We start from the raw sequence: 10,345 nt of genomic DNA on the forward strand, positions 1-10,345 counted from the left end.
AATATTGTGATCGACTGTTTCAAACGCTTTCCTCAGATCGAGGAAAACTGCACCAACTAATTTGGAATCGTTGATAGCCGACAGCCAGGTGTCACAGAGACGGACAAGAGCCGTGGAACAAGAATGAAACTTACGAAAACCAGATTGGAATTGGTAAAAAAGATCGTGGCTTTCCATGTGATGGATTACATGTTTATGGATATGCATCTCAAGAGGCTTAGAGAGCACCGATAGAACAGAGATAGGACGAAGGTTGTTGATGTCGCTAGAATCCGACGTCTTAGGAATAGGAATAACTTTAGCACATTTCCACTCCAGAGGGAAGACCTTTGTTTTAATACATAGATTGTACAAGAACGTCAGGGACTCTACTATATACGGAAGTGAAAGTTTTAGAAAGAAGGTACTAATAGTGTCTACGCCCACGGACTTTTTATTCTTGAGGTCAGATATATATTTCCCTACTTCATGAACTGCCAGTGCAGGGATAGGGCTCTGGTCAGCAGACCGCAGCCGGTCACTACAGAAACTCTCAAGGAGAGGGTTAGAGAACTCGTTTTGTGTGGCTATAGAATTAGATTGGGTAAGGAGGGATGCGGCGGACAAGAAGTGGTTGTTAAGCGTGTCTGGCGATTCCACGACCGAGGGCGCTAAAGACGGCTTACGCTGCTTATGCGTAACCTCGTTCATGGCACGCCAGAGGTGCGCTGTATCACAATTATTCGAAATCATCTGTTCGAAATACCTACGTTTCGAATTTTTCACTAAAACACTGATTTTGTTCCTCTGAAGTTTGTATTCGTTAGTGTTTTTGTCCTTCTTAAGCGTGTCCCTAATTTTCATAGCCTCCATTATTTCAGCTGTAATCCACCCAGGCTGCGCCTTTTGTTTAACTCTCCTCCTTCGAATGGGGGCATGCTTGTCCACAATAGGCATAAACAAGCTTTGCCACAAGGATAAGGCATCGTCAGAATTATCACAATTATGTACAGGAGAAAAGTTGACATGACTCAAATCATATAAAAAGGAAGTTTCATTAAAGTTCTTAGTTGAGCGGTACTCACCCTTGGCACGCTTCCGTGGTCTCCATGACAACGTGCACATGATGGGACTGTGGTCACTGAGACTGACATCAGAGAGCCGGACGTTAGACACCCTGTTTACATTATTGGTATAGATATGATCTAGTAGGGTGGAGGAGGTGGGAGTAACTCGCGTAGGCTGCTGCACCAGTTGTTGCAGTCCAAATAAATTGCAAGTTGACTCCCAGGATGTGTGTGTTTTAAAAAGATCAATGTTGAAATCCCCTAAAAGAATATAGTCAGATTTTGGATTTGCCGCAGTGACCAAGTCCATCATGTGCACAAAGTCATCATACCAGGCATAATTATAAGAGGGATTTCTGTACAAGATACAGATAAGTATGGTAGAGTCTTTAGTACTACGCTTTAGCTGAACCCACATGCTCTCCACTCCCCCGGTCTCTAGATCCGGGCGCCGCGTGACATAAGGCAATACGTCATTGTGAACATAGATGCCGAGGCCCGTCTGGGGAGAACGAGTGGCGTCCTTTCGAAGAAAAGTATAATTGGGAATGGAAAGTTCGGAATCAGATTGCAAATTTAAGCGGGTTTCCGTGAGACCAAGGAGGTGGAGGCGCGGGGGTCCGCTAAGAAAAGAGAAGATGTCATGCAACTTGTTGCCTAGGTGATACACATTAACATGACCGACACGTATGCCCGAGGAAGAATCTCTCATAGGTTATAAAACAACGCAAAATTGAAATTAAAAAGCACTATTAAACGAAAGGGGATAAGCACAAGAAACGGTGTAGGTAACACGAAACAATACCTAACAAATGTAAGAACAAAAGTCAATAATAGAAAACAAGTGAAGACAAAACGGAAAAGCAAACAAGACTCAAACAGCCAGACGCTTTTGCCAAAGAAAATGAATCAGATGCACATGGGATCAAAATAAACCAAAACACGCAGCGCAGTTCATCAAAAAATTAATCGTCACACCGACTAAAGTCTTGGCACCACAATGGTGTGTTAACACGAGTGCAGCAGAAGCCACTAGAAAGCGTCACTAACGCACTCAAGTCACGTTCAAACGAAGCGTGACACGCAAATGTCCGGGTTAAAACAACAACAGCAGCAATAAAGGAAACCACGCTGCAATATATGCTGTCACGGGTGGTAGGTACCACACAATTAAAAACTATCTCACCGAGAAGAAGAGAGCAAAACAATAATCGAGGTTTGAGGAAGATACGATCCGGAAATGTTCAGAAAGTCAAATACAGTGAATCATCAGTTCATGGCAGATTTTGGGGGCATGCATCACTGTCACATATACCCTTTTACGCACACACACATACACTCACACCCTTACACACTCACGCATAAGCACACGCACACACAGAGAGAAAGAGAGAGAGGGAGAGAGAGAGAAAGAGAGAAAGAGAGAGAGAGAGAGAGAGAGAGAGACAGACAGAAAGAGAGAGAGCGAGAGAGAGAGAAAGAGAGAAAGAGAGAGAGAGAGAGAGAGAGAGAGAGAGAGAGAGAGAGAGAGAGAGAGAGAGAGAGAGAGAGAGAGAGAGAGAGAGAGAGAGAGAGAGAGAGAGAGAGAGAGAGAATGCAACAGACTCGTTTTTGTTTGTTTGTCTTTCAGAATGGTGTCACTGGAAATCCCACAAGGAACATACAACTGCCAAATTAATATCCTTCTCCTTTGTTGCGCGGCGGCGAGGTTCGTTCTGGGATCAGTGCACACGCTGCTTGGGTTTCGGAGTTCCCTGTGACGTAGGTGGCTGCCAGGCTGGGTAAAGATGTTCCACTGCTGCGCTACGATATCTTTGTGCTGGGTGAAGATAGTCCACTGCTGTGCTACGATATCTTTGTGCTGGGTGAAGATAGTCCACTGCTGTGCTACGATATCTTTGTGCTGGGTGAAGATAGTCCACTGCTGTGCTACGATATCTTTGTGCTGGGTGAAGATAGTCCACTGCTGTGCTACGATATCTTTGTGCTGGGTGAAGATAGTCCACTGCTGTGCTACGATATCTTTGTGCTGGGTGAAGATAGTCCACTGCTGTGCTACGATATCTTTGTGCTGGGTAAAGATAGTCCACTGCTACGCTACAATATCATTGTGCTGGGTGAAGATAGTCCACTGATACACTACAATGTCATAGGGCTGGGTGAAGATAGTCCACTGCTACACTACAATATCATAGGGCTGGGTGAAGATAGTCCACTGCTACACTACAATATCATAGGGCTGGGTGAAGATAGTCCACTGCTACACTACAATGTCATAGGGCTGGGTGAAGATAGTCCACTGCTACACTACAATGTCATAGGGCTGGGTGAAGATAGTCCACTGCTACACTACAATGTCATAGGGCTGGGTGAAGATAGTCCACTGCTACACTACAATGTCATAGGGCTGGGTGAAGATAGTCCACTGCTGCGCTACAATATCATAGGGCTGGGTGAAGATAGTCCACTGCTACACTACAATGTCATAGGGCTAGGTGAAGATAGTCCACTGCTACACTACAATGTCATAGGGCTGGGTAACGATAGTCCACTGATACACTACAATGTCATAGGGCTGGGTGAAGATAGTCCACTGATACACTACAATGTCATAGGGCTGGGTGAAGATAGTCCACTGCTACACTACAATGTCATAGGGCTGGGTGAAGATAGTCCACTGATACACTACAATGTCATAGGGCTGGGTGAAGATAGTCCACTGATACACTACAATGTCATAGGGCTGGGTGAAGATAGTCCACTGCTACACTACAATGTCATAGGGCTGGGTGAAGATAGTCCACTGCTGCGCTACAATATCATAGGGCTGGGTGAAGATAGTCCACTGATACACTACAATGTCATAGGGCTGGGTGAAGATAGTCCACTGATACACTACAATGTCATAGGGCTGGGTGAAGATAGTCCACTGATACACTACAATGTCATAGGGCTGGGTGAAGATAGTCCACTGATACACTACAATGTCATAGGGCTGGGTGAAGATAGTCCACTGCTACGCTACAATGTCATAGGGCTGGGTGAAGATAGTCCACTGATACACTACAATGTCATAGAGCTGGGTGAAGATAGTCCACTGCTGCGCTACAATATCATAGGGCTGGGTGATGATAGTCCACTGCCACACTACAATATCATAGGGCTGGGTGATGATAGTCCACTGCCACGCTACGATATCATAGGGCTGGGTGAAGATAGTCCACTGCTACACTACAATGTCATAGGGCTAGGTGAAGATAGTCCACTGCTACACTACAATGCCATAGGGCTAGGTGAAGATAGTCCACTGATACACTACAATATCATAGGGCTGGGTGAAGATAGTCCACTGCTACACTACAATGTCATAGGGCTGGGTGAAGATAGTCCACTGCTACACTACAATATCATAGGGCTGGGTAACGATAGTCCACTGATACACTACAATGTCATTGTGCTGGGTAAAGATAGTCCACTGATACACTACAATGTCATAGGGCTGGGTGAAGATAGTCCACTGCTACACTACAATGTCATAGGGCTGGGTGAAGATAGTCCACTGATACACTACAATGTCATAGGGCTGGGTGAAGATAGTCCACTGATACACTACAATGTCATAGGGCTGGGTGAAGATAGTCCACTGCTACACTACAATGTCATAGGGCTGGGTGAAGATAGTCCACTGCTACACTACAATGTCATAGGGCTGGGTGAAGATAGTCCACTGCTACACTACAATGTCATAGGGCTGGGTGAAGATAGTCCACTGCTGCGCTACAATATCATAGGGCTGGGTGAAGATAGTCCACTGATACACTACAATGTCATAGGGCTGGGTGAAGATAGTCCACTGATACACTACAATGTCATAGGGCTGGGTGAAGATAGTCCACTGATACACTACAATGTCATAGGGCTGGGTGAAGATAGTCCACTGATACACTACAATGTCATAGGGCTGGGTGAAGATAGTCCACTGCTGCGCTACAAAGTCATAGGGCTGGGTGAAGATAGTCCACTGATACACTACAATGTCATAGGGCTGGGTGAAGATAGTCCACTGCTGCGCTACAATATCATAGGGCTGGGTGAAGATAGTCCACTGCTACACTACAATATCATAGGGCTGGGTGAAGATAGTCCACTGCTACACTACAATGTCATAGGGCTGGGTGAAGATAGTCCACTGCTACACTACAATGTCATAGGGCTAGATGAAGATAGTCCACTGCTACACTACAATGTCATAGGGCTGGGTGAAGATAGTCCACTGCTACACTACAATATCATAGGGCTGGGTAAAGATAGTCCACTGATACACTACAATATCATAGGGCTGGGTGAAGATAGTCCACTGATACACTACAATATCATAGGGCTGGGTAAAGATAGTCCACTGATACACTACAATGTCATTGTGCTGGGTAAAGATAGTCCACTGATACACTACAATGTCATAGGGCTGGGTGAAGATAGTCCACTGCTACACTACAATGTCATAGGGCTGGGTGAAGATAGTCCACTGATACACTACAATGTCATAGGGCTGGGTGAAGATAGTCCACTGATACACTACAATGTCATAGGGCTGGGTGAAGATAGTCCACTGCTACACTACAATGTCATAGGGCTGGGTAAAGATAGTCCACTGCTGCGCTACAAAGTCATAGGGCTGGGTGATGATAGTCCACTGCTACGTTACATTATCATTGGGCTAGGTAAAGATAGTCCACTGCTACACTACAATATCATAGGGCTGGGTGAAGATAGTCCACTGATACACTACAATATCATAGGGCTGGGTGAAGATAGTCCACTGATACACTACAATGTCATAGGGCTGGGTGAAGATAGTCCACTGATAAACTACAATGTCATAGGGCTGGGTAAACATAGTCCACTGCTACGCTACAATATCATTCTGCTGGGTAAAGTGAGTCCACTGATACACTACAATGTCATAGGGCTGGGTGAAGATAGTCCACTGCTACACTACAATGTCATAGGGCTGGGTGAAGATAGTCCACTGATACACTACAATGTCATAGGGCTGGGTGAAGATAGTCCACTGATACACTACAATGTCATAGGGCTGGGTGAAGATAGTCCACTGCTACACTACAATGTCATAGGGCTGGGTGAAGATAGTCCACTGCTGCGCTACAATATCATAGGGCTGGGTGAAGATAGTCCACTGCTACACTACAATGTCATAGGGCTGGGTGAAGATAGTCCACTGCTACACTACAATGTCATAGGGCTGGGTAACGATAGTCCACTGATACACTACAATGTCATTGTGCTGGGTGAAGATAGTCCACTGATACACTACAATGTCATAGGGCTGGGTGAAGATAGTCCACTGCTACACTACAATGTCATAGGGCTGGGTGAAGATAGTCCACTGATACACTACAATGTCATAGGGCTGGGTGAAGATAGTCCACTGATACACTACAATGTCATAGGGCTGGGTGAAGATAGTCCACTGCTACACTACAATGTCATAGGGCTGGGTGAAGATAGTCCACTGCTGCGCTACAATATCATAGGGCTGGGTGAAGATAGTCCACTGATACACTACAATGTCATAGGGCTGGGTGAAGATAGTCCACTGATACACTACAATGTCATAGGGCTGGGTGAAGATAGTCCACTGATACACTACAATGTCATAGGGCTGGGTGAAGATAGTCCACTGATACACTACAATGTCATAGGGCTGGGTGAAGATAGTCCACTGCTGCGCTACAAAGTCATAGGGCTGGGTGAAGATAGTCCACTGATACACTACAATGTCATAGGGCTGGGTGAAGATAGTCCACTGATACACTACAATGTCATAGGGCTGGGTGAAGATAGTCCACTGATACACTACAATGTCATAGAGCTGGGTGAAGATAGTCCACTGCTGCGCTACAATATCATAGGGCTGGGTGATGCCGGATAGTCCACTGCTACGTTACATTATCATTGGGCTAGGTAAAGATAGTCCACTGCAGCGCTGCAATATCATTGCGCTGGGTAAAGATAATCCACTGCTTTTCTTTATTTATTTATTTGGTGTTTAACGTCGTTTTCAACCACAAAGGTTATATCGCGACGGGGAAAGGAGGGAGATGGGATAGAGCCACTTGTCAATTGTTTCTTGTTCACAAAAGCACTAATCAAAAATTTGCTCCAGGGGCTTGCAACGTTAACAATACCTTACTGGGAGAATGCAAGTTTCCATTACAAAGGACTTAACATTTCTTACATACTTACATACTGCTTGACTAAAATCTTCACAAAAAATGACTATATTCTATACAAGAAACACTTAACAAGGGTAAAAGAAGAAACAGAATCCGTTAGTCGCCTCTTACGACATGCTGGGGAGCATCGGACAAATTCTTTCTTGTCCCAACCAATATGGGACTCCCCCTAACCCGCGGGGGGTAGTCCACTGCTACGCTACATTATCATTGGGCTTGGTCAAGATAGTCCACTGCTACGCTGCAATATATTTAAGATGGGTAAAGATAGTCCACTGCTGCGCTAAAATATCATTGGGCTGAGTGAAGATAGTCCACTGCTTCGCTACAATATATTTTGTGCTGGGTAAAGATAGTCCACTGCTACACTACAATATCTTTGTACTGGATAAAGATAGTCCACTGCTACGCTACAATATTATTGTGCTGGGTAAAGATAGTCCACTTCTACGCTACAATATCACAAGGCTGGGTAAAGATAGTCCACTGCTACACTACAATATCTTTGTGCTGGATAAAGATAGTCCACTGCTACGCTGCAATATATTTTAAATGGGTAAAGATAGTTCACTGCTACGCTTCAATATAATTGTGCTGGGTAAAGATAGTCTACTTCTACGCTACAATATCACAGGGCTGGGTAAAGATAGTCCACTGCTACGCTGCAATATATTTAAGATGGGTAAAGATAGTCCACTGCTACGCTACAATATCACAGGGCTGGGTAAAGATAGTCCACTGCTACGCTACAATATAATTGTGCTGGGTAAAGATAGTCCACTGCTACGCTACAATATCATTGTGCTGGGTAAAGATAGTCCACTGCTACGCTACAATATTATTGTGCTGGGTAAAGATAGTCTACTTCTACGCTACAATATTATTGTGCTGGGTAAAGATAGTCCACTGCTATTATTGTGCTGGGTAAAGATAGTCCACTGCTACGCTACAATAGCTTTGTGCTGGGTAATGATAGTCCACTTCTACGCTACACTATCTTTGTGCTGGGTAATGATAGTCCACTTCTACGCTACAATAGCTTTGTGCTGGGTACAGATAGTCCACTGCTACGCTACAATATCTTTGTGCTGGGTAATGATAGTCCACTGCTACGCTACGATATCATTGTGCTGGGTAAAGATAGTCCACTGCTACGCTACGATATCATTGTGCTGGGTAAAGATAGTCCACTGCTACGCTACGATATCATTGTGCTGGGTAAAGATAGTCCACTGCTACGCTACAATATCTTTGTGCTGGGTAAAGATAGTCCACTGCTACGCTACAATATCATTGTGCTGGGTAAAGATAGTCCACTGCTACGCTACGATATATTTGTGCTGGGTAAAGATAGTCCACTGCTACGCAACAATATATTTGTCCTGGGTAAAGATAGTCCATAGCTACGCTACAATATCATTGTGCTGGGTAAAGATAGTCCTCTGCTATGCTACAATATCTTTGTGCTGGGTAAAGATAGTCCACTGCTATGCTACAATATCATTGTGCTGGGTAAAGATAGTCAACTGCTACGCTACGATATCATTGTGCTGGGTAAAGATAGTCCACTGCTACGCTACAATATCATTGTGCTGGGTAAAGATAGTCCACTGCTACGCTACAATATCATTGTGCTGGGTAAAGATAGTCCACTGCTACGCTACGATATCTTTGTGCTGGGTAAAGATAGTCCTCTGCTACGCTACAATATCATTGTGCTGGGTAAAGATAGTCCTCTGCTACGCTACATTATCTTTGTGCTGGGTAAAGATAGTCCACTGCTACGCTACGATATCTTTGTGCTGGGTAAAGATAGTCCTCTGCTACGCTACAATATCATAGGGCTGGTTAAAGATAGTCCTCTGCTACGCTACATTATCTTTGTGCTGGGTAAAGATAGTCCACTGCTACGCTACGATATCATTGTGCTGGGTAAAGATAGTCCACTGCTACGCTACAATATCTTTGTGCTGGGTAAAGATAGTCCACTGCTACGCTGCAATATCTTTGTGCTGGGTAAAGATAGTCCTCTGCTACGCTGCAATATCTTTGTGCTGGGTAAAGATAGTCCACTGCTACGCTGCAATATCTTTGTGCTGGGTAAAGATAGTCCTCTGCTACGCTGCAATATCTTTGTGCTGGGTAAAGATAGTCCACTGCTACGCTGCAATATCTTTGTGCTGGGTAAAGATAGTCCACTGCTACGCTACAATATGGCTCTGTGGCAAGTACGTGGCGACTCCTTCGAGCGCAAACTCAGGGAATCCCACATCATATCATCCCTCGGCACTACCTGCCCCGGCGATGGAATTAACATCCGCCCTTAATTCATTCATCGAAACCTTCCCCCCGCTGTTTCACCTTGTGTGTATGTGTGAGTGTGTACAAGTGTGTGTGTGTGTGTGTGTGTGTGTATGTGTGAGTGTGTACAAGTGTGTGTGTGTGTGTGTGCGCGTGCGTGCATTGCGCGCGCGTGTGTGTGTGTGTGTATGTGTGGTGTGTGCATGTGCGCGTGCGCGCGTGCGTGCGTGGGTGTGTGCTAGTCAGTGTGTGTGTGATGTGCGTGCGTGCGGTCGTGTGTGTTTGTGTGGTGTGACTATGATGTGTGCGCGCGTGCGTGCGATCGTACGTGCGTGCGTGCATGCGTGCGTGTGTGTGTATGTATGTGTGTGTGTGGGTTTGTGTGTGTGTATGTGTGTGTGTATGTGTGTGTGTGTGTGTGTATGTGTGTGTGTGTGTATGTGTGCGTGTGTGTGTGTGTGTATGTGTGTGTGTGTGTGTGTGTGTGTGTGTGTGTGTATGTGTGTGTTCATGTGTGTGTGTGTGTGTATGTGTGTGTGTGTGTGTGTGTGTGTGTGTGTGTAGGCTACTAATTACAAAGCACCTGTTTGTCGCGAACAGCAAAGTAAGAGATCAGCAGTCGACATTGTCCTCAATGATGACGTCACTGGGAATCCAAACAGGTAACTGAAGCCTTTTCGTGTTCGACAGGAAAATTCCTTCAGGGTACACACGCTGCTCAGGTTTCACAGTTACCTGTGA

Source organism: Littorina saxatilis, unplaced genomic scaffold, assembly GCF_037325665.1.
Source record: "Littorina saxatilis isolate snail1 unplaced genomic scaffold, US_GU_Lsax_2.0 scaffold_546, whole genome shotgun sequence".
Taxonomy (NCBI): domain Eukaryota; kingdom Metazoa; phylum Mollusca; class Gastropoda; order Littorinimorpha; family Littorinidae; genus Littorina; species Littorina saxatilis.